General features: G+C 39.3%; 1 long non-coding RNA gene across 1 annotated transcript; it reads left to right on the top strand.

Moving 5' to 3' along the window:
* Positions 1-743: 743 nt before the first annotated feature.
* On the top strand, positions 744-18558 carry LOC136018258 (uncharacterized). Its single transcript, XR_010614322.1, has 3 exons — positions 744-821; positions 15969-16077; positions 16471-18558. It is a non-coding gene; the product is annotated as an uncharacterized LOC136018258 (long non-coding RNA).
* The last annotated feature ends 4456 nt before the right edge of the window (positions 18559-23014 follow it).

Genomic DNA, 23014 nt, shown 5'->3' with positions numbered 1-23014 from the left:
TTTAAAAATATCCATGAAATGTCCTTAGAATCCATATTATGGTGATCCTTGGTTCAGGGTTTGGGAAGCACTCACCAAGACCCCAGTTATGCCTGGGGAAGGTGAGCCAGGGGAGGGGCAGCATCCAGAATTGTCCACAGTTTCAGGGCATCCACCCTGGAAAGTGACATCATACAGCCATGCCCTGGGTCCTAACCACCTCCTTTCGCTGCTGTGATCAGGTGGGATCAGCATCTCCTGCACCATAGTCCTGTTGTTTGGGCTTTCAGAAGTCTGCATAATACCAATGCTTGTCTGTTATGTGATCTCAGTGTTCAGGGATGAAACAGAAAAAGCATAATTTATGCTGTTTAGAAATGGGCCTAATTCTAACAAGAATGGAGCCTGGGGTATCTATGCAATTGCCGTTTTCTTTGCCTTGATCCATCCCATATGGTGTTAACAGGTCATTTTTGCTACTTAATCTTTCAATCCCCATTGTTTCCAGCTGGCTGTTAAACTGGTTTCACAGTTCTGTCTCTACTAATCTGTTACACCCAGAAATGCCAGTGCAACAGGCTTAAATAAATGGGGAGTATTGTTACCTTCTATTTGTAGGCTGGTCTTGCAGTCATATCTAAAGCTCACAAAGAGTCATTATAGAAAATAAGCCTTCATAATTGTTAGAATGAGAGGGAATTTTTTCCAGGAGAAACTTGGAGCACCTGTCTTAGATTTGCATTTTAAATTGCTCCTGGGGGAGTCTTTTTTCCTCTTTCTGTGAACTCAGGGGGAATAGAGTGCCTTGTCTCCTGTATGTCATTGTGGCCAGAATCTGGGAGGTATGAATCCCTTCTTGTGTGTCTGTGTGATGAACAATTATCCTCTGATCTGCAGCTTGTAAAGTAGTTTGGAGCAGAAGGTTTATTATGTTGTGATTGCACAGTTGGGTGATGTTACTTGAATCTTGATGTTTCTTGAATCTTTCCCAGGACCAAGGATTTGTTGCTTTATCTTTCTTCAGCTCTTATCACATGTTGCTGATTAGATCTAAACAATACTATTCTTTTTGTCCTTATCATGATATGTAAAAGTCAAATCCAAATTGTTTCACATTTTCCTTTAGAATTTATTTTGTACTGTGTATAAACAACCTGGGTTAGATGAAAAACCTTTGAAAGTGTAATTTTACTAAGTTTTGCTTTGTGCTACGTTCACAGACACTTTGCTCATTCTGTAGTGAACATGAATAGTGGAAAATAGACTGGCTTCCAGAACTGCACAAAATCTTTCTTAGACTGTAACCCACTCTTGGATGTTATCTCTCATTGTGAAAGTTGTTTTGTTTTGGGGTTGTTTTGGGTTTTTTTCATTCACAGTTTATTAATCCTTAGATGAGGTTGTGCAGCTGTTCTGTAAACCAGATCTTAACCAGTCAGCTAAAATGTTCATGTATTTTGTGATGTTGTTCTTGAGGTGTAGAGTAGAACATTGATATGCATTTTTAATCCAATTTATGTACAATTAGGTGTCAGCCTATAGCTTCTACGGTAAGGTTAAATCTCTTTCTTTGATGCAGTTTCCTTGGAGGAAGGTTAATTTTGTTCACTTGAGTGTGAAGTACTGAATATTTAATTTTTAAAAGCTCAATAGGGAAGTGATATCTGGCATATTCATTCAGCTTTTGCTGTCTGGACTCATTGGAGGAGGTATATGAAGGAACTGAGCTATTCTCTTAGAGATCCACTATATCTAGATCTCCATTATCTTTGAGGTTTACTAATAATTCTCTGAGCTAAAGGTAACAACTGTAGAAAATACACATTCCAATAAAGTATTAAGCAGTGGCATATAAAGATGTTATTAATCTTAAAATTAGTGGTTCATTCTATTCCACTTAAACTTACGGGAGTGAAATGCTTCAAAAGGAATAAAATCAGGTTTGATTATGAATATGTTTAGTCCATTATTCATAGGTTTAACTTTCTGACTGCCATATAGCCATTATATTTTATTTTTTTAATTATATACAAATGTAGTCAACTCAGTGAAATGAATGCACTCAGTAATTATTTAAAATCTGTCTTTGGCTAAAAAGTAAGGAAAGTAATAATGATGGGAAGAACATCAGTGTAAATAAAGTTTTACAATTTGTTACTCTCTTGTTATTTTTACCTTTACAAGTAGCAGTCCTGTAATGGTACAGGGTAATTTCTCTTCAGTTCTTTGTAATCACAGTAATTGGAAAGGCTGTACCATCATCTCAAAGGCAGGCACTTGCTGCCACTTGAATGTGCAATTTTCTGCTTGAATTTCTGTGGTATGGAGGAATAGGAATTTATTTGGTCTCTTCAAAGTTCTCCAGTCCACTTTTCCAACATTTCTGTCTAAACAATAATGCTCCCTGTCCTCTGCAGCCTTTGTGAGTGCACAGGAGCAAATCTATTTTCAGAGCATGCTGTGTTTAGGGTCTTCTTGACCAAAATGGTTGTCAAAATGTCAAGCGAGTTAAGGAAACGTAATAAAAAGGCCAAACACAGTAACGTTTCCTTTTTAGAAATCAGTATGATGGCACTGCATTTTCAATGTGCTTCAAGGTTTCTGAACTGAAAGCAGAAACTGAAGGAAAGCAGCAAGGGGAGAGAGAAAGAACCAGAGACTTTATTAACTGGGTGAGGTGGCCTAAAGACCAAAAAAAAAAAAAAAAAAAGAATAATTAAGTGAGCATTAAGCATTTTTTTATTGTTTTAACCAGCATCTAAAAGAGGTCTTGGATAGAATAAGTTGCCACTGAAGATGAATCAGTTTGAACTTGGAAGCTTATCACCTGAAGCTAGTCTGTTTCTCTTCATGGCCCCGTGCTGGCTCAATGTGACCATGTCAGCCATGCAGTGGTGGCCAGAACCAGACAAAACCACTCCTATAAATTTTACAAATCACTGTGTATGTATTAACTACAGGTATGGAAATGTCACTAGAGAATAAACTTAGAAACCTGGGTCTAACAGAGGCTTGCACTACTAAAGGTTTTCATTTCTTTTTCTCACTTCATAAACCTATTTATGGGTTTCTCACTCATTATAGGTTTTCTCACTTCATAAACCTATTTGGATAAGTGTTTGAACATTTTCACATGACACTATCTTTTGGATATATATTTTAAATCTTACCTTAAAAATACATTTCCCTAGGACGAGTCTATCTGTTAATGCACGTTTCAGGTATGTGCTTCTGTAAAATTCCAAGTGAATACGCTACATAAAACAGCTTCTTTATATTTCTTTTTTTTTTTTTAATTTTTCCTCATTTATAGACTGAAGAGAGATGTTGAAGAAATCCACAGTTTTTCTTGTGTATGCATATAATTTTAAAACCTAAATCCAGAGTTCATTTTAAATACTGAGGGTATTTCTTTAATGGCTTTAAAATGAGATACCTGCCAACAAAACTCTTGTCTGTAGCCCATCTCTGGCTGTTGCTTCTCAAAGACCAATTCTGATGCTATCTGCTCTCTATCTAGAAAAACAATTAGTGCTAGAAAACCCATCCAGTATTTTCACTTATTGAGATAGATAGCTTTGATTAAGGAAGTAGCCCTCATAATCCTACAGTCACATATCATTGATGGAATACCTGAGAAAAGCATGCAAAATACAGGTAATTTCAAGTGCTGCAGTTCTCAAAAATCATTTTACCAGCCCCTCATTTCTTTTGTTATGTTTGTGGTGATTTTTTTTATCAGATTGAATTTCCAATCAGCCCTCACACCTAGTGAATTATTTAGCTGCAGCTTGTATTTGGCAGGGTGATTACTGTGTAAAGTTTACCCAACCAGTATAGCATTCCCTTGGAGATTTACCTACCTTAAGATCCCTAAAATAGGCAGCACCTCTGCAGAAAATGAAAATGATGCTTTTTCATTAGTTTTTCATAGTAACTTTTCTCATTCTTCATTAGCTTTCTCCTTAATGGTGTAACTATTTATTGTGGTCAGAGTTCTGTTGCTAGTAATTTGAAAAGCTTTGGCCAGCACTAGAAAGAGCAGAGCAGTAGGACAATCATGAAATAGACATTTAAAGTCTTTCTTGGTTTTCCATTTATTTCCATTTCCATAATACAGTGAATATTTGGTTGAAGGGTAAGAGTGAATTAAGGGTCAAGCTGAATTAAGCAATAATCAACGATAGCGCAGAAAGGGTATAATGTGTACCTGCAATTAACCCAAGTAAATAGTCATGATAATAAATGACAGACCCTTTTGACTTATTAACAGCTCTGCTTCATGTCTAAAGAAACCAAACCAACAAAACTATCTTCAGAATATCTGTAAATTACTCTTCAATATCCAAGTTGATATCCAATTTTAATTCTGCTGAACAGGAACGAAAGGGCTGTTCAAAGACTGACACACTTTGTATCTTTTACTCTAGGAAATACTATTCATTATTAAAACACATTTTTTGGTCAACATTGCAGCAAAACGAAAATAAGCTTCTTTGGAAAGCAAATATACACAATAATAAACATCTCTACAACTATCGCATACATAGAACGGTTAGTGAACAATGTTCCAGAGGTTATAAATATATGCTTATAAGTTTTTTATAAAATCTAGACATTCAATCATTTCCTTGCCATAAAAACAAATTCCTTAAGTTCACAAAAGCAATTCCTCTAGTCAAATGATGTTTTGGACCTGCCATCAGCTTTTACTTGCTATTTTTCAGGCTGTCACTTTGTGCTGACTCAGGTGTGTACAGTGCAGTTGTTGCTACTGCAAAAGACAGTTAACAGTTTCTTGAGCTGGGATGGCAGTCTGGTGTCATTGCAGGGAAAAGCAACTTTTGCAATGTATATTCCTCAGTCCTGGGAAAGCAGAGACTGTGTAGGACTGGAAATGAAGCACTGCCTTCCTGCTTTCCTTTGTGGTGAACTAGATGCCAAGCAAGCCTTGCAAAACCCAGGGAGCCTCCCACCAGTCACAGGGGTAGCAAATAGTTTGGTATTTTGATGAGTGAAGTGAAATAACAATTCAGGAGAGATTTTTTTTCTACACCTTTATTAAGTATTGATGTTTATGCAGATTCAGGACAAGAGGTAAATTAACATTGATCTAAAAAGTGGATCGGAATAAAATCAAGAATGCCAATACATTTCTGCCTTCCCCCAGCTCTCCCAGCAACTTCACTGGCAACCTCTGTAGGTTCCTCTGATGTATGTATATTAATATTGCCATTAGAGCATCTTAAAAAAAAAAATGGGTGCCGTAGAAATAACAGATATGTGGGTGTGTAACTAGAAAATGTCTGTCCTGCAGTGCTGGATTCGCAAACGTTACAGCATGGTGATCAATCAAATTAAACCATACAGTTACATGACGGACTCATCCATAAATAAACCTAGTAATTACAGTCTTGAAGTCAATGGTATTGGAATCAGTCTCATGCAGCAGCCATAATTATAGAATATGATGCTCACATGATGCTCCATCATCAGAAGAAAGTGTCCTCTCCTCCACCTCCCTGAAATAACAGGAAAGTTAACAGAATGAAGGAATCTTTATCAACCCCTTATGAATCTTCTTGCATCATGCTCTCAAAGCCAGCCTATCTCTCTCACAAACAGTGTATTTTATAATGCCAAAACAAATGGGCTGGAACTTCATAGGGGAAAAAATGAGTTCTGAAGCACTGCAAGACATCTGAATTATTCATACCTCTAAATGTGTTCTGTGTTTGTTTTTTTTTTAACGCAGTTTACAGATTCATAAACTGTCTAAAATCCAGAGATTTCTTGATACGTCAAAAGTAGATTCCAGCTTCGCCAAGAGCCTGCATTACTGGGCCTAATAAAAAGCCTGGGTAAGACCATGAACACTTTGCACAGGAAACCTGCAGGAATCAGAATAAATGGAAGAGAACGATAACTTTCTTTTAAACCTTTGTGAGCCAGCATTATGCTTTTACAGCATATATGTGATAATTTATGCTTGCAATTTATCCTGATTCTAGCTGACGGGTAATGATGTAGCTTTCGGGTCAATCCTACCATGTTTCAAAGACTGTAGACTGAGAGATATAGAAAAGATAGATGTATTGGTATATTGTAGAGCAGAGTGTCTGAGGAAAACACAGGGCTAGAACTGGACCAGAATGGAAAAAGTTCTGGCTTTTTAAGTAATATTTCTACTTTGTTGCTGTTGAAAGAGATTGGAATTGAGAAATACCTTCAAGTGCTCTAGTTGAGGAAGACTGCTGGAGAGGCTCCCAGTCAACAGCCATGCATCATTCCTCATCAGTATCTGGTCTCCTGGGACTCTGTGGTGGGAAGTCCCTGGTCCTCCCTTGCTGTTGTTTGTACTTGGCAGGCTTTCCCAGAAGAAAGCACCCTCTCCCTTCAGACATGGGAGCCCTTCCCTCCTGTTTTCCTCTTTGCCTTTAGCCTGACCGTTCCGTAATAGAAATAAACTAATGGCCAGAAAAGAGGAATCTCCTGAGAGTATATGGACAGACCTGTTGGTAGTCCTCTGAAACCCATGCAATTGACAGGACTATTCAACAGGAGCTTTCTGGTGGTTCCCTGTTCTTCTCTGGATCATGCAGACCTTAGGACTATCTGTAACCTTTCCTCAGGCCTTAGTCTTGAGTCTCACCTAACTTGGATTTTATTACAGCAGTGGAAGAAAAAGGCTGGTAGTTGGGAATGTGCCCATGCCTGTCCCAACTCAGCTCCTGGAAGCTGCAAAATGCCAAGCACTGTGATACTTCTCTTCCAACTGCAACTTGCCCGTATGTCTGCAGGCAACAGGACCTGAACTTCCCATCCTTCTGGGAATACATTTGTAACCAGAAAGACAAAACAATTGCTCCAAAGCTACCAATTTCAAATTTGTGGGTCTTCCCTAGAACATGTAAAATGCTGCCATTGTTCTGCATCTGCAGTCTCTAACAAAACTCAATGTCAGCTTTACCTTGAAACCTCGGCTAATATAAAAATACATAGCTGCCAAAACCAGAACACAAATTTAGGGTGCCGATAGTCCAAACCAGGAGTCCCCACTCCTGTATTGACAGTATCTAGTACTTCCCATTTCATAAAACATATTATACTTCAGGGTTCCCTATTTATTTTGTATTGTTTAAATTTACCTGCTTTCCTTCTATTTTAAACTAACAAAGGTGTGTTGGGTCTTTCCTCTTTTTTTTTTTTTTTTTTTTTTTTTTACCATGTAGTACAATGGGAGCTCTAAATGTTGCTGTGGTGTGTATAGAGAATAGGAAATAGTCATAGGAAATATTTAATATCTGTTTATCTGTTTGCCTATCTCTGGAAAGACAAGGCTGGTAAAACAATGGAGGAGAAAGGAAAAACAAAATGTAACATTAGATTTACCAAGTCTAACGAAGATAGTAGAAAGCTGCATTTCCTCTCCATCTGTGCTGCTTTAGCCAGCTTGTTCTAAATGTTATAAATTGAAATTCTGGACAAATACACGCAAAAGATCACATTATGAGAAACCGGGGGTCTTTTCATCAAGAAAGTGTGGTTGTCAGCTCTTCAGTGCCTTGCCGGGAATGCAAATGGAGATATTCTCTCCTGGCGTCACTAGAGGGCACTCGGCAATTGCAGTATGTTGGTTTGCCATCCATGGCAGAGGCGTTACATGTTTTTCTTCTTCAAAATAAAAGACAACGCACGCATTAAATACCAAGGTTTCTGAGGTATCACAAAAGGATTTATTGCTGATAAATGATTCTCAGTAGAAATGTAAAATAAATGTTGTGTATAAATAGCGCTGTAATACAGCACTTTGGGGAGTGAAGGAAGTTTTAATTCCAAATAACAGGTATTTATTTATGTCTGATGAGAGATGGGATGCTCTCAAGTCATCCTTGCATGATGATCCTTTCCAAGCATGCTTACATGAGCAGGGCAGGAAGCAGCTCCAAGCAGAATATTCTCCAAGCAGAAAAGTGCTGGTAAAAAGCAGTTTCTCATCTGCTTTTAGCATCAGGAATGCGTTGAGGAAAGATAAGGTGAGAGAAGCAGCCAGTAGGAGGGTGGCATGGCTGCAGTGCTGCCTGCAGGGAGGACTGCTCCCAGACAGCAGCTTATGCATTAGCCCTTACCTTCTAATGCAAACCAGTAATATACAAATCATGCTGGATAACAACTGCAAAATTAAGTTGCTGATTCTCCTGTAAGCCCAAGGAAGATGGGACCAAAGCTGTAAGGACAGAAACTTGGTTTTTCATTGTATGGCTGGAGCTGTGTGTGACTTGCAGTAATGTTTTCTGAGTGGAGAGTTCTGCTGTGGGACAGCTCAAGCTCTGGCAGCCTCTCTTGGGAAATCCAAGAGAGTTCAATAAGGGGCAGGACAGAAGCATCTGTAGAACAGTGTGGCATCATGCTGCTGAAACCTCAGAACAAGTCCACTTTCAGGTTCTTCATAGGTCCACTTCTATTTTCTGGTTAAGAAATTGAGACATGGAGCTTCTCTTATCTCTGTTTACAAGTGCCCTAAGCCTAGGGGTGAGCTTCGTTGTTTAAATTAAGCCCCTGGTTTCACCAGAGGCTTTCCTGATGTAAGACAACTGCCCTGGCATCCTCTGCCATCCCCCTCAGAAGTGAAGTCTTGAGCAATTTGGTGTGATCCAAGCGGTCCTTCCTTCTCTGCTGTCATCAGGAAATACAATACGATTAACAGGCACAGGGTTGTGAAATTTTCTTAGTTATTCAAGCCTGTGGCAAAGACCAAACACCAGAATCTCTACGTCTGTCTCTGAACTTGGCTTAGAATGCTTACAGTGAAGGCAGGTTGAGCCACAGTGTTTTAAAGCAAAGCTGGAGGTGTGAACCCAACATTTTCTGTACTTATGGGGACATTCTCTTCTTTTGTTAAAAGTTCATCATTTGGCCATTGCCAAAATGGACTCTTTCTTTTTTTCCCCCACAGGAAACTTTTTCAAGAGAACTACATTCTTCAGATGAGTGCATTATAAAAAGACAGATATTTTGTGTAATCTTCAGAAGGTACTAAAAAAATGCGCCTCGACACCAGAAATTAGCATTATTATTTTCTTTGCTATTCTGTTGTTTTGGCTTTCAAACGTAGTAAAAAGAAGTGGTTTAGTTTTTCAAGAAAGAAAGGGGAGACAAACTCATTTATATTGAACAATGTTGGTGACATAGAATACTTTATGTCCTTAAATGCTATGAAGTATTCTAAGTCTGAATTAGTAAAGGGCTGCAGCATTGTTCAAGGTCTCAAACTTCTATTGAAAATGCTGCTGCTTCATCTTGTGCCATTCTAACCCCACAAAACCTTGATGTTCTGTACAGCTGCAACATCATAGATAGGTGAATATACAACAGATGTTGGAAGTGTAAGTTCATGAACCGAAAAACCTGCTCAACCAGAATGTCTATAACAGCGGTTCCTCTTCAGATCAAAAATCACTGTAGCTACAGCTAGGAATTGCCAGTGCTGTCTTGAGTTTGTTCAAATGTGGTCACTTTATACTAATGGAGGATATGTGGTCTTATTCTAAAAGACAGCAAAAAGCCAGGCAAATACTGGGGGGGAGGGGGAAAAGAGAGAGAAGGAAATTCAAAGTGCTTAGTCACATTGTATTATTTCTGAGAGCAAAGGCATTCTTTCCTGGTTTTGTAGGTATTGTATAGCAAAACATCAAACACATGCACCAAAGGACAGATCTGATGAAAACACAAAGGTAAAGCAGCCAGGTGGTGAGCTGCCAAGGCAAACCTCATCCTTTTAAAGCCACATTTCTATGACCGAGCTTTGCTATGATTTTTAACTAAACATAATGAGAAATAAAAGCCAAACATTTGAATTGGCCAATGGAGCAGAGCATGAGAGGCTTCAATGAGAGCCTGTTGTGGTTTGTTTTAAGAGATTTCTTTTTGTAACAGTGAGAAGCACTGGAGAAACCTAAATTGATGGGTGGGGGAGATTAATTCAGACAATTGTGGGTTTCCTGAGAAATGGTTCAATAAAAGGTTAAAGGTGGGAAAATAAGGAGAAAGAAAAAAAACAACTTGAGCGTTTGTCCCCAGCTTGCAGCCCTTGGCTTCTCTCAATATCAGAGAGGTTGTATGTGTTGGGCATGCAAAGTCCTTAAAATCTGGATTGTTCAATTTCACCCATGCTGTGTAAATCTCCAGAAGGAGATTTCCCTCTTCTGTAGCATGCAGTAATACATCAGGCTCTCAACTATCTCCAGTTATACCTTGCTAAAAGCTGTTTTCCCAGCCTGCTACAGCTAACAATCAATAAAGGAAGACAGATAGTTTGACTTGGGAAAATCCCTCATGGAAAAATCTTATTTAGGGATCTTGTGTCCATCTCTTCTATGTGGGCTGCAGCTGCTAAAAATATCAATGTAGAAAACTAATGCCATCATACACTAATTAGCTTTTCTTTAGCTTTCCTCGGTATCTCACCCAGGGTGCAATATATTTTCACATTTGACTTCCATTGACATAATCATAGGTTGAGGTCTCTTAACAGCTTTGGTCACATCACTTGTTACATTAGGTATTTTCTGAGTGCCTGATGATGAAATTTGACAACTTTTGGACACAGGCATGGAGACAGTTCCTGCTAGCCTGCCTGTGCCAGTACAAGGTAGGAACCCAAAAGGTAGACATTCCTGCTCCAAATGTTGACAGATAGAGTATGAGATTGATTTAGTAAGTGCTGCTGAGAATTCAGCCATCTTGCTGCTTTAAATACAGCCTGTAAGTGGTTAATGCCTTCAGTAATTAGATGAGTTTTGACTTTGGAACCTTACTTTAGGTGTTCAGGCTTCAAGACTTTGGCACTTTCAGATGAGTATTGATGGATAATTTAAAGGAATGTTTGAAATTGCTATAATCCTCTTATTGTATTGTGTTTTGCATTGCCACAGCAACAAATTCCAGTGTGTCTGCAGTGATAACAGCAAGGAACTAGCTCAGAGTAACATCTCCTAATAGAGATCAGAGAAATGAAGGAGACAATTCTCTTATTTTTTTTCTGTATCCTGACAAGAAATGAAAATTCATAATAATTTCCTTGCGTAGAAACCAAGTCTAATCGATATGTCTACAAAAGACAGTTTCAGGATTATTTTTTTAGCTCTGAGATTCAAACACTTTATTGTGTTACATATTTCAGTATGCAAAGTACTATATTTAAATAAGAACGGGATTATTTCATCATTCAAGTTAATTAAAATAGGCAATTAAATGGTACAACTAATGTATTATATATCATGCATTTTATTTCCATTAAAAGTGATTTTTAAGTACATCATAAATGAATTATTTGAGATTCTAAATCAGCTTTTCTAACTTTCTTTCTGTATTGTCCTACATGCCCCTCATCCCCTCAGTATTTCCCACTTGGAAGCAATAATCAGAACAAGCATTTGCAGAAACCATTGTGAGTTCACAAATTTCCAGCTACTTCTTTCAGGGCTTTTCCTGACTTATTCCATCATCACTGAGGCCAGGAAAGTAAAATCTGGAAGATGAGACGTGCTTTAGAAATGTCTTTTTTTTTTTTTTTTTTTTTTTTTTTATGCCACAGCAGTAAAATAGGTAGGCCTTGTAATGCTGTGATGTGATAGTGAGAGATTTGTCAATAATGAGCCGGAGAAGTTGTCTTTTAGAGTATGAGTCCATGGCTAGTCCATGGTGATGGCGACCATGTGCTTCTGTACCTGTCTCCCATCATGTCATTTTGAAACAATGTTAGAGTGAGAGAGTGTAAAATCCCAATGGCAACTTGCTGGTTGGTTGCATGCCATTGTGTGCCCTTGTGAACAGTGCGCAGCTCTGGGTTCATCTATTTTTTCATGTGTTTTCCTTCCTCAGCTGTCTGAGCAAGGAGCTCGGTGTAAAGGGCAACATTCTCCAGGTTTCTTCATCTGGCTCCCTTTTGGCAACAACTAAAATTTAGTAACTTCCAGCCAGACCCTAAGGTCTCTATGGCTACCAAACGCTCAAATTGTATTCTAGAAACAATGCAAAATTGGAACTATAAAGTATTGCCTAGATTCCTTGTGTTATGTTTTGTATGCAGGACAGTGAAATCCCTTCACTAAAAAGGTAAGAAATCCTTAAATTTCTAAAAAATCTTCTGAGATCAAAGTTAGGCTGGTGTGTTAAACTGAATGAGTACTCCTCCCTGGATCCAGTGTAATAGCAAAAGTGTCTCCTGAAGTTTTCTCCTAGGATTTTCCTGCTCTGTCACAAAACTGTTCCGTTTCCATACTGACCATTATACAACTGCCCAGAAACTGGACTTGGGCACATGGCATTTATAATGTATTTCAGGAAGAACATTGGAAGCTGGATGCTTTAATAGGAGAAATCTTTGTAGATATTGTAAGACAGGTTTCAATGTACTTCACTACCCAGTGTATCACATCAAACACCCTCTCCTTTTCCACCAGCAAGGATGTTTGCTTTGCATTGTACAGCTATCACCCCCTTGGCTGACAGGAGCCGTTGTGACAGGATGGGACCTATCCAAGTTTTAAGGCTGGAAAGTAAAGCTGATTTCTTTTGCATGAATTGAGTTTCTGTTTCAATTTTGGCCCACTGCAAATTTGGCTGCTCATTTTACTAAAGCAAACCCAGAATACTAAACAGGTAATTAATTTAAACACTTTGCCAGGAGTCAAAAGGCAGTGTTCACTGGACATTGAAGACCAGCAATGATATTTCATGAAACTGAGCATTTCAAAAATATACAAGTAATATATTGCTAGAATTTGTGTGCAAATGATAGGCAAATCCTACTATGATATTCACATTTTAATTTCTTAGTGCCTATGTTTTTCTATTTGCTTACTTCAGATGTTCTTTGTGGACGCATCTGCATTTGTTAATGGGCTACAAAGGACTCAAATGAGATTGGTATGTCTGGTTTAATTTTACTAGAGCAGTTTCTTTCTTGCAAGTGGAAGAGAATGAGGCAAGCAGCATGAGTAGAAGACAGTGCCTTCAGAGATACAATGAGTGACCTGTGTGTTTTATTACTAGCAATAACAGGAGGGAGGATGAATCAAGTCATTCCAGATTGCCCCAAAAAATTCTCCATCTAATCTTCACTGTGTGGTCTTGGCTGTATTTTTGTGTTGCAAATCTGTTGAAGGAGAACAGAGAGAAAATGGTCTTTGGCCAGGCAGCTGTTTGGGTAACTGGTCCTGTTTACTGTGGGGCTGATCAGGAAGTCAAGAAAAGACGTGAAGTGCTGCCAGTCAAAAGGAACATCTTCAAGAGATCCAGGCGAGCTGGCCAGTCAGTGAAGCCCTTGGGACCAGAGAAGGCTTGCTTGAATTATGTGATGAGGGGAAATCTCAGGATGACTCAACTGAAGTGATTTGCTATTTCAAGCAAAAGAGTGAACTGGACACTTGAAGAGGTGCTAATAAAGATAAATGACCTTGTTACATGGCCAGAGTTTGTAAATTAAGCGTGCTAGTGGTCTGAAATAGAAAATTAAAGACCCCAGGGTGAGAGAGGACTTCTTGTCCAAGACACAACATTAAAAAAATAATTAGGTGATTTCATGGAAAAGAACTCAGCCACTTGGTTTGATTTCTGCCTGAACCATTTTCTTCTAATACGGTACCCCAAACATCTGCTGGCTTCTCACTATCTGAGTTGTTGCAAGACCAAGACATATGGGATTTAAAAGGATAAAAGAGAATTGGAAGTCCTAGATCTGTGATGTGCCCAACTTTTTGCAGTATTTGCCTTAGCTGAGAGAGAGGAACAGACAAGACAAAACCCCTTGGAAGCACAAGAGGGTCTGTACGACTAGGCAGAATGACAGAAAAATTCAAAACTAACAGAACTCATGCTTATTTTGCTTCTTAATTTAGATTGCAGGCTGCTGTTTCTTCAGGATGTGTTTCCTTGTGCTTAACACTCTGATTGATTTTTGACATTCTGCAAGTGTATGTGTGTATTTTTAGCACTGTATTTTTATCAAAAATTCTTTGGCTGTAGTAGTCATCTGCAGGCCCCTGGCACAGACTTCAGACAAAAAGGAAGGCGAAGGAGATGCTACAAAGCAGCAAAGAAGTAGCAATCCAACCCAGTATGTTCAGGAAGCACCTTGGTTACAGCACAGAAGACATTATGAGAGAAGCTGAGTTTGTCTTAACATTTTAAAGTACTAAGTGTTGAGAGAACTTGGCAGCTGTGAATACAAAGGGTATTCTATTTCACATTGGTCATTCTCTAAACTATATGAGCACCAAAGTATTCATTAATTTGCCTTAACAAAAAGAAAATTGTCTTAAACACTCACTAAATATCTGATGGACTGTAGAGACTGAATTATGCCTGGTATTGATCTAATCTTGTGAATATATCTTGGTTTCCAGTCATTTAAAATGCATATCATTGACTATATCAGTGCCAAGCACATTTCTGGAAGACAGATTAATGATCTGATGAAGTAATCAAGCACTTAGTGGCTTTTGGTTGATAAATCATTTCAACTTTTTCATATATAGGGTATTTAATTAGGGTCATTTAGACCACTGTTTATACTTGTGGCATTCTATAAACTAAAGCAATCAAAACATTAACTAAAATGTGTAGCAGAAAGTTATTGTATCCACAGCCTTATCATTCTTGTATGATCAATGCTGCCAGTTAAATCGGGGCAAAACTGGATTTTTGGAGGGTGGAAGTTTCAAGGCTTATGCAGATCTCATCATTCTGTTTGGCTGTTAGTTTCAGGGGGATCATAAACTTTCTACCTTTCCCCTACGCATAGAGAAGTCTTCCTGTTTCAAGATTAGGTAAAAATGCTCTAATGAGGAACTGAATAAGTGCATCCTGCACCCACTGGAGAGGCTGCAAGGAATGGCTTCCCTACAGGACCACAATGCCTGCAGCTGCAGCGCTGTCCCACAGCAGGTCTTCTGCTAGTGCAACTAAACCAGTTGCTGTCTGGCCACTTGGGTATGAATTTGGAAATATTCCTTTAATATTCTTATTCTTCTGTAGACTGAGAACCAGTAGAATAATCAATTTTAGCCCAGAAATACTAATTCCTCCTCAAAGCCCCCAAACAAATAAGTTATTTTTTGTTCTTCCCGCTGGAAATCTCTTTAATCTTCTGAGCAGTGTAGAGCTGGAGGCAGGTTCATCTCTTCCCCAGGGAGAACCTGTCTGTGCTGCAGATAGAAAATCCTCCTTCCTCCCCAGAATTCGTGTTTGGGAAAATTGCCTGCCTGTTTAATTTCCCTGCTTTCTTTCTGCTAATATCCACCTTGTAAGAACTTGTAGAGAAGTTCAGAGGAATGATGGAGGTTTACACCAACAGTGTAAACCAAACAGCCTCTCTTTTTTTGTATTGTCTAAATAGTAAATGAGATTAAATATGGCTGGTGGCTGCACTAGCAGCTCGGGTGGCGAGAAGCCAGAGGCAGCTCAGGATGCTCCACTTGTAGCCGAAGACAACCTCGTTACAACAACCCTTAATCATCCTCTCTGTGTTTTGTTAACCCTGCTTGACCAGCCTTCATCCCACTGCCCAGTGAATACAGCATTCAATTATTCTGTCCCCTTTTCTGTTCTCAGAAGGAAAATCGGAAAAATTGCTGAGGCAATGTGAGACTATTCCACCCAAAAACTGCGCTGGCACTGCTGAAATCCACTTTGAAATGAGCGAGTGTTACATAATTTTCCTGGCTTTTTTTTTTTTTTTGGGGGGGGTGTTTGTTTTTAATCCAGATGCCAGTACAGCCAGCGGGAGGCTTTGCACTGACTTCATTCAGAGTTGGAGCAGGCCTAGGACACTCTTGCTCCTTAGTCAAGGACTTCCTGATGGCTCCTGATATCTCTATACAGCCCTTGCCAGTCGCCTTCAGCGGCCCAAGCTCTTTTGTTTTTGTGCGATGGACTCGAGTGAACCACAGTGGTGTTACTGTGCTGTCCCTTGCCTTTACATGAAGGCAGGAGATGGGCTTCTCCTCCACCTTCCTTCTGTCCACTGGCAGGGTATCTGCTTATTGAAATCCTCTCTGCAGGCAACCGAAGGAAAGCAAACACCAAACTTCTGCAGTAAGTCTTCAAACTATCTACTAATTGTGCAACATTTTATTTCCTATTTTCATATTCTTTTCTAAGTGGATAAATATGAATATCTATGCAAATAAGCAAAACAGTCAATGTCACCAAGAAGTCTTTAGCCTTACTGAGTCTCCTTCCATCTGCACCTGTGTGAGGTTTAAAAGGCAGCGATGAGACCACGACAGAAGGGGAGGAGAGGTGCTGGGAGAGGGGGTCTGGCAGTGAGGCTTTGAGCTGGGTTTAGCTGGTGATATCTTACACATTAAACCCTGGGTTGCTTTGCATAACCTTTTGCTGAATATGGTATTAGACCACTTAGGGAAGAAATCTGCATTTAGCATTTTGGTCCTGGTTAACACAGGCATTATCTCTGGTTGTTCATAGGTCCACACAGAGATGTCTTTATGTGCATGCTGAACCCTGCTCAAGCGGATGTGCTGGAGGATTACAAATCAGAATTGAATATCTGATGGGGGGGGAGAATCTCAAATAATGGGGTGGACTGGACAGAAGAAATACAGATAGGAATGAGAGACTGTTTATGTCCTTTGCTCCCGCTTAGTGCCAGTCTTTCAGGGCTTCTTTTAAATGGACTCTTGCTATTAATTTCTGCTGTAAGCAGGAGGAGGAGCTGTAAAGAGTATGGCTTTTGCTAAAATGTCACTGCAAGCTGTTACTATTAAGCAATCCTGGAAGAGGAATGAGAGGAAACAAGGCAGTGGTGTGCAAGGCACTGCAATGCTTTTGTTCTGTGCCAGTGCAGCTTTCAGAGCTGAAGCAGAATTTTAGCCATGTTGCAGTGACATTTGTAAAAGAGAACACGGCAAACCCCTTAGTTTGGCCAGAATAAAATGCTCTTTATAAGGGTGGGGGAAAAAAAAAGTAAAAAGAGCCTGGCTTAATGAGAAAAAGGAATTGGTGGGGGAGGGGGAAATAAAAAGGTTTAAGAAACAAAGCAGAATTTGGAAAAAGCGCATGCCAAAAAGCAAGAGCAATCAACACAGGGGAAAGGGTCTGGCAGAAACAGAATGTGTAGGGCTGGGACGGAAGGGACAGCTTGACTGGAAAGGCTTCTAGAATGGCACAGAGGCTTAGAAAGCTAGAATGAAAACAAAAGGTCAAGGGGGAACATTCAGATGAATATAAGGAAGAATGAATGGCTGTAAGGCATCTCAAGAATGCATGTTGCAGTCCCTGAACCGAGGATCTTTTAAAATTTGTTTGTTATGAATTTGTTATGAATTATATCCTACATTCTGTTTTGCTATTTGATATGAGACTGCAATGTGGAAAATACAACTCCCATTTCAGGGAACTGACATGATTCTTTTGAATTCCATGGATCTGTAACACCACTGAACATCTCATTTCCCCGAGAAGATGACAGATTTATTGTGGGCATCTTTGACCCCTGTTTGTGCACAAGGTCTCTGTGCTATAACAAGTGCAAATTGTAACATGTATAAGTGAATTTTTACAAAGGCAGGCGTTCATTTAAAGACCAAGAAGAGCAGCTCCCCTGTCCCAATACAAACCCAGCAGCTGCTCCCATCTCACTGGTACAGGACCAGGAGCAGAAGTGGGCTTATCGCCTTTGTTTTTTCCTTTCCAACTCTTGCTGCCTCTGCCTAATGAGGCACCATCTATTTGTGAGCACTGAAGTGCTCAGGCAGAGCTTGAAGTCTGCTGCAGAACCAGCTCTTGCAATGGTTGTTGGTAAGGCGTGGAAAAGGCTATAGAGGAATGCCTGCACATCTGTCCTAGAAGCCAGGGTAAAACTAACCCGTTAGAAATAACCCTAAACTTTACCAGATACCACATCATGGTAGGGAACACCTGAGGCTTCATTTATCTTTCCTCTCAAAGGGGTTTTCAACGCTTGTTCCTCTCAGAGGAGCTCCACCAGATGAGGCGCTTGCCCTGCAGGCATGACAGAGAGGACCCATTTAACCATCCATGAAATGATGGAATGAGCCCCTATGCGATTTGCTGCTCCAGTCGTTCACTGATAACCCTAACTCCTTGGTCCTGACATCCTGGTGGGCCATGGCACACCACTTTAGGGCACCCTCCGTGACTCCCATCACTTCTCTATCCTCCCAGGCAGGTTGTCCTGTGGTGGAGGCTGGAAATTTGGGTAGAAATGGAGTCTTAGGAATTTTTTTCTGTCTTCATAGAAAACATGTCCTTTAACACTAAACTTTAAAAGCAAAGGCTTTGACTGTCAATATAATTATAGCATTAATTATTTACGAAGTTACTGCATTTTTGTGGGATTGTGCTGAACATGCCACTGGTCTGTGCTGGCCGGGGTCTTTGTAACCAATTCCTGCAGTTTCATTTCGAAGATTTACACACTCACCCAACAATACAGTGATTTTGTTACATACAGGGTTTAAGTAAACCTGCAAACTGAAATTCATCTGCTCTAATATCAGATCCATGCAAAAATGGGACACATGGCAAACAGTACGTGAGATTGGGCTATTAAGAATAATTAATACTAAATTTAATTGACAATTACTTAGCAAGAGTGATATTTAGTTTTAAAAGGCCATCTATATTTATGATGCTACATAGTACAATAAAAAAAAGCAATCTGTTTTACTGAAATGAGCATAAAGCCATAATAAATGCAAATGTTGGGCTCCTTTTTATCTGCAGGCAGTGCTTTCTCACGGAGCAGTGCAGGTAAGTGATGTTTGGTACACAGGCGTTAATCAAAAATTCGGAAGGCATTTTCTAATTGTTTCTGCATCAGTACAGACCGGATTTTAATCCTTTTGGGAAATGAGGCAATAGCTTTTAGACTTGATGTTATTTACATACAAAAGATTCATCTGTTCTTGTTAACAGGGTGTGTAGTGTGGTCGCTTACCCATGGGCAGGTGACTCGCACAGGCTGTGTGTACATATATGTGAATATTTTTTCCTTGTTATTTTGTGATGCCTTTGAATATTTTTCTATGTTGCTTCCTGTGTACAAGTTAAACATTGATCCCACACAAACTCCTTTGTTCCTGTGTTCACAATATTACTCCTGATACACTACACCCTCCAGCACATCACTTTCTAACCCACTGGCTATTTTCTCCACTCTTTGAAGCCTTTAGATACAGGTATAAAGGAAAGGAGATAAAGATGAACAAAATAACTACAGGAAATGTAATGGAATGAATTAAAAAAAAATAAAAAATCCCAGCAACATAAGGAATCAGTAACTAATGAGCAGGAAGTACCATACAGTATGTCATTCATTTAGCCCTCTCTGTAGAGGGTAGTACCAGATGGTGCCCCAAGGGACTTGGATGTTCCCATCTATGCTCTAACACTACTAAAGAGGTGAGATGAGAAAAGGAGATGAGATAGATAACACCAATCTGCCCAGCAGAAAAATGATTATGATTACATAACTAATGACCCAGGGAATTAGACAATATCAAAAATAGGAAGAATGCCAATTTGTGCTGTGACATGTCTGAGCAGCAAAAGCAGTATGAGGACAGTATAAGAAGAGTTTATTTGAATGTTTAGTGGCTAAAAAAAACCTGAGGGCTCCTTAGAAAGCATTCAAAAATGTTCTGTTCATTAGACAGCAATGCCTCTAGATCTTAGCTGATAAAACTCTACTATTGTGTATTATTGCAATAATAGTAATGAGAATGTGCACTTGCATGTTCTGTTTTTGCAGTATTTATCTAAGCTGGGAACTTGCTAGAATATGGTTTTACTGTTGAAGACAATAGTAAAAGGACAGAGACCTCAGCACAGTGACTGTGGAAAAGCACCTTGCGCCCTTGTCTGTGCAAGAACTGTCAAAATGGGTTTTGCTCTGCTTTATGGCACAGAGTTTAGTGCTGAGGCTCCTGTTCTTACAGGCTTAATGGTGCTAGAGAATAGGTGGAGGTCTGTGTGTCATGGAAGTGTGTCTGGTGTAGGACCAGGCGCAGGTCTTGTTTGTAGACGTTAGGAAAGGATGTGGTTGTGGTACAACAGGAAACTGAAATATTCCATGTTGGAATATTTGGGGGAAATTAATATTGGATGAAATTTTAAATTACTCAGAAAAAACTTTGTTTACCAGTTTTCCTAATTAGTTTAGGTTAGTTTAGTTTAGCTTGGGTTTTTAATTTTGGGGTTTTTTTTTTTAATTTTGTAGGTTTGTTGGTTGTTTTTTTTTTTTTTTAGTTCTTAATTTAATTTTATTGAATCTTTATATTTTTCATTTTATTTCTGTTTATTATCTTGATTTTATCAATACTACATAACTTATTATTTCCTTTTTAATTTTCTTTCCTGGGAAAAGTTTGCAAGCTCTTTCCATTTCAGCTGCAACGTCCTGATTCTAGTATCTAGACACTTGTTTACTAGATATTTTGATTTCTAAAGCTAACTTTGGTGTTCAGTCCTACAGCTCAGGTAGCTTAGAGGTCTAACTATAAAATGTGGAGCAGTGCAAAATGATTATAAAAGGCGGTTTTTTTACCATCTGCTGGAAAATGTTAATGAGCTGGTGATCTCATTCTGTGTTTTAGGCAGGTGTCCACATCCCCAAAAATGTGACTAGAAATGACATCTTTGTTGACAGTCTCATCAGATTAATTGGACTTCAGGACTGAGCTAATTCTCACATCAAGAGGCTTGAGAACATGCTGTCGGAGCTGTATGAAGAACCTTGAACTCCTGTTTCTTGTGCTGTCGCCAGATCATAACAGCTTTGATGGACTGGATTAGGAAATCAATATACACACATTGACATGCTAATCCCTTTAGGGACATTCATTAAATAACATTCAGATAAAAGGGCCATAACAGTAGGTATAGAATCAATGGCTGCAGCAGACTGCTAGATTTTGTTTGGTTTGGTTCTTTCAAACAAAAGCATAAAAACCATTAAAAATATATATTAAACTCTCAAAATCACAGGAAAAAAAGGCATTAAAATGGACCTAAAGCATTAAAAACATGAAAAAGTGCCAGATTTTAATTGTACATGTGCATTAATGTGAAGAAACTCCTAGGAGTGAAAAGGATCTGCTGGGTCACAAGTTCAGTTCTCTGCTGTAGGAGATATCCACACCGTGTAATGCCTTCCATAAAGTGATCAAGCACTGCTTTAAACCTAATTAGAATTTTTCTTCTCCTGAGACTTCACTCAGTAACCTTTCTTCAATAATGGGTAGAGACCTTCATCTCATTTCAAGCTAAATTTATTCCTGGGTAATTTATGTTAATTTTTTTTCCCCTCTCCCTTTGGTTTACTAATCCTTTTCCTCCTTGTTGTTCACATAGTGTATTTACAGACAGGGGTATCTTCTCTCTGTTTTTGCTCTCTAAAGGTTGAATTAGCAAAACTTGGTGAACGATGTCTCATTAAAGCATTCCTGTCCCTTGTTTATTGCAGCAGCCCCTTTTTGCACCAGTTCCTGTAAGAGTTCACTCTTTTTGAACATCAGTGACATTGCTTTTTCTGTGCTCCACATCATATGTCACCATCACACCTCACCATCTTCAATTCCTTGCCTTGTATAAACCTTCCATCTTGCTGCAGTTCAGCAGATGTTTCTTCGAGGAACCTGCTGGGGAGGTGGCTGAAATCCTGCTGATACAAGTGTTTTGGCAGGGCTACATTTGCCCAAGGCATTCTGATTGCAATGAACCAATGCTTACCTGTGTGGGAAATATCAAAAAAACACTGAAATATTCTGGGTAAACTCTGATTTATGTTGTACTCTTTGGACTTGATTTCCAAAATGTCAGCAGATGCTGACCCTGTATTTAAATAAATAAAATTACCTTAGTCTTTTGCCATTCGAGAATTTGCAGCGGAGATTCGAATCATTGCTAATATTCAAATATTTATTGAAGAAGAAATATGCGGTGTCATATTTTCAGATGGGATATTGTAACCCCTCAAAACACACTTTTTTCCCAGCCCTTTTATATGAAAATGATAGTGTGTATGATAGCAAGCTTTATTCTCTAAGTTACTTACTGTTTTTTTAAATATATCTGTGGAAAAAGCCCCAGCGGGCTGCTATTAGGTCTGTTTATTATTCTTGTTTGGTTGTCCTGGCTTCAGCAGCAGCAGTAATTTTTTTCTCCTTCTTAGCAGCTAGTGCAGTGCTATGTTTTCATTTCTTGGCCTGGGAACAGTGTTGATAAGGCTGATGTTTTCAGTTGCTGCTCAAATGTTTGGTTTGACCAAGGACTTTCTGAGCCTCATGCTCTGCCAGGGAGGAGGGGAGGCCGGGAGGAAGCAGAGACAGGACACCTGACCCAAACTGACCAAAGAGGTATTCCATACCGCAGCACGTCATGTCCAGGATGTAATGGGTTGTTACCCGGAAGAACTAGGAGGACTGCAGGGTTGGAGGAGGTATCAGTCGGTGCTCAGCTTGGGGGGAGTGGGGCGAGTTATTGGTCAGCTCGTGTTGAGGTGTTGTATTCTTTCCTCTTGTTATTTCCTTTAGCATTATTATCATTGGTGGTAGCGGTAGTGATTTGTGTTATACCTTAGTTACTAAACTGTTCTTATCTCAACCCGTGGGAGTTGCATTCTTTTCGATTCTCCTCTTGGTCCCTCCAGGAGCAGAGGGAGGGCAAGAAGGGGGGGAGTGAGTGAACGAGCTTTTGTGGTTGGGTTTAAACCATGACATTGGTGAATTACTTACTATTGGGTAATGACTACTGCAAAGCTGAGCGAAATGAAAAAAGGATTTTAAGATGTTTTGGGAATCAAGTGTAAAAGGGAAGGACAATAAAAAGGATTTGGATGTCTTCATTCTGGTTCTTTACCCAGTTTCATGCTCATGGTTATTACCTAAGCCATTTGGACAGCCAACAAGACTTCTGTTTTGTAGTTTTCCATACTTCTGTGTATGGTGATTTATATGTTTTAATGACTAATTGTTCTAACTATTTACTA

Source organism: Lathamus discolor, chromosome 7 (genome assembly GCF_037157495.1).
Source record: "Lathamus discolor isolate bLatDis1 chromosome 7, bLatDis1.hap1, whole genome shotgun sequence".
NCBI classification, from domain to species: domain Eukaryota; kingdom Metazoa; phylum Chordata; class Aves; order Psittaciformes; family Psittacidae; genus Lathamus; species Lathamus discolor.
The sequence above is the reverse complement of the archived record's forward strand: the minus strand, read 5'-3'. Positions and strand labels throughout refer to the sequence as shown.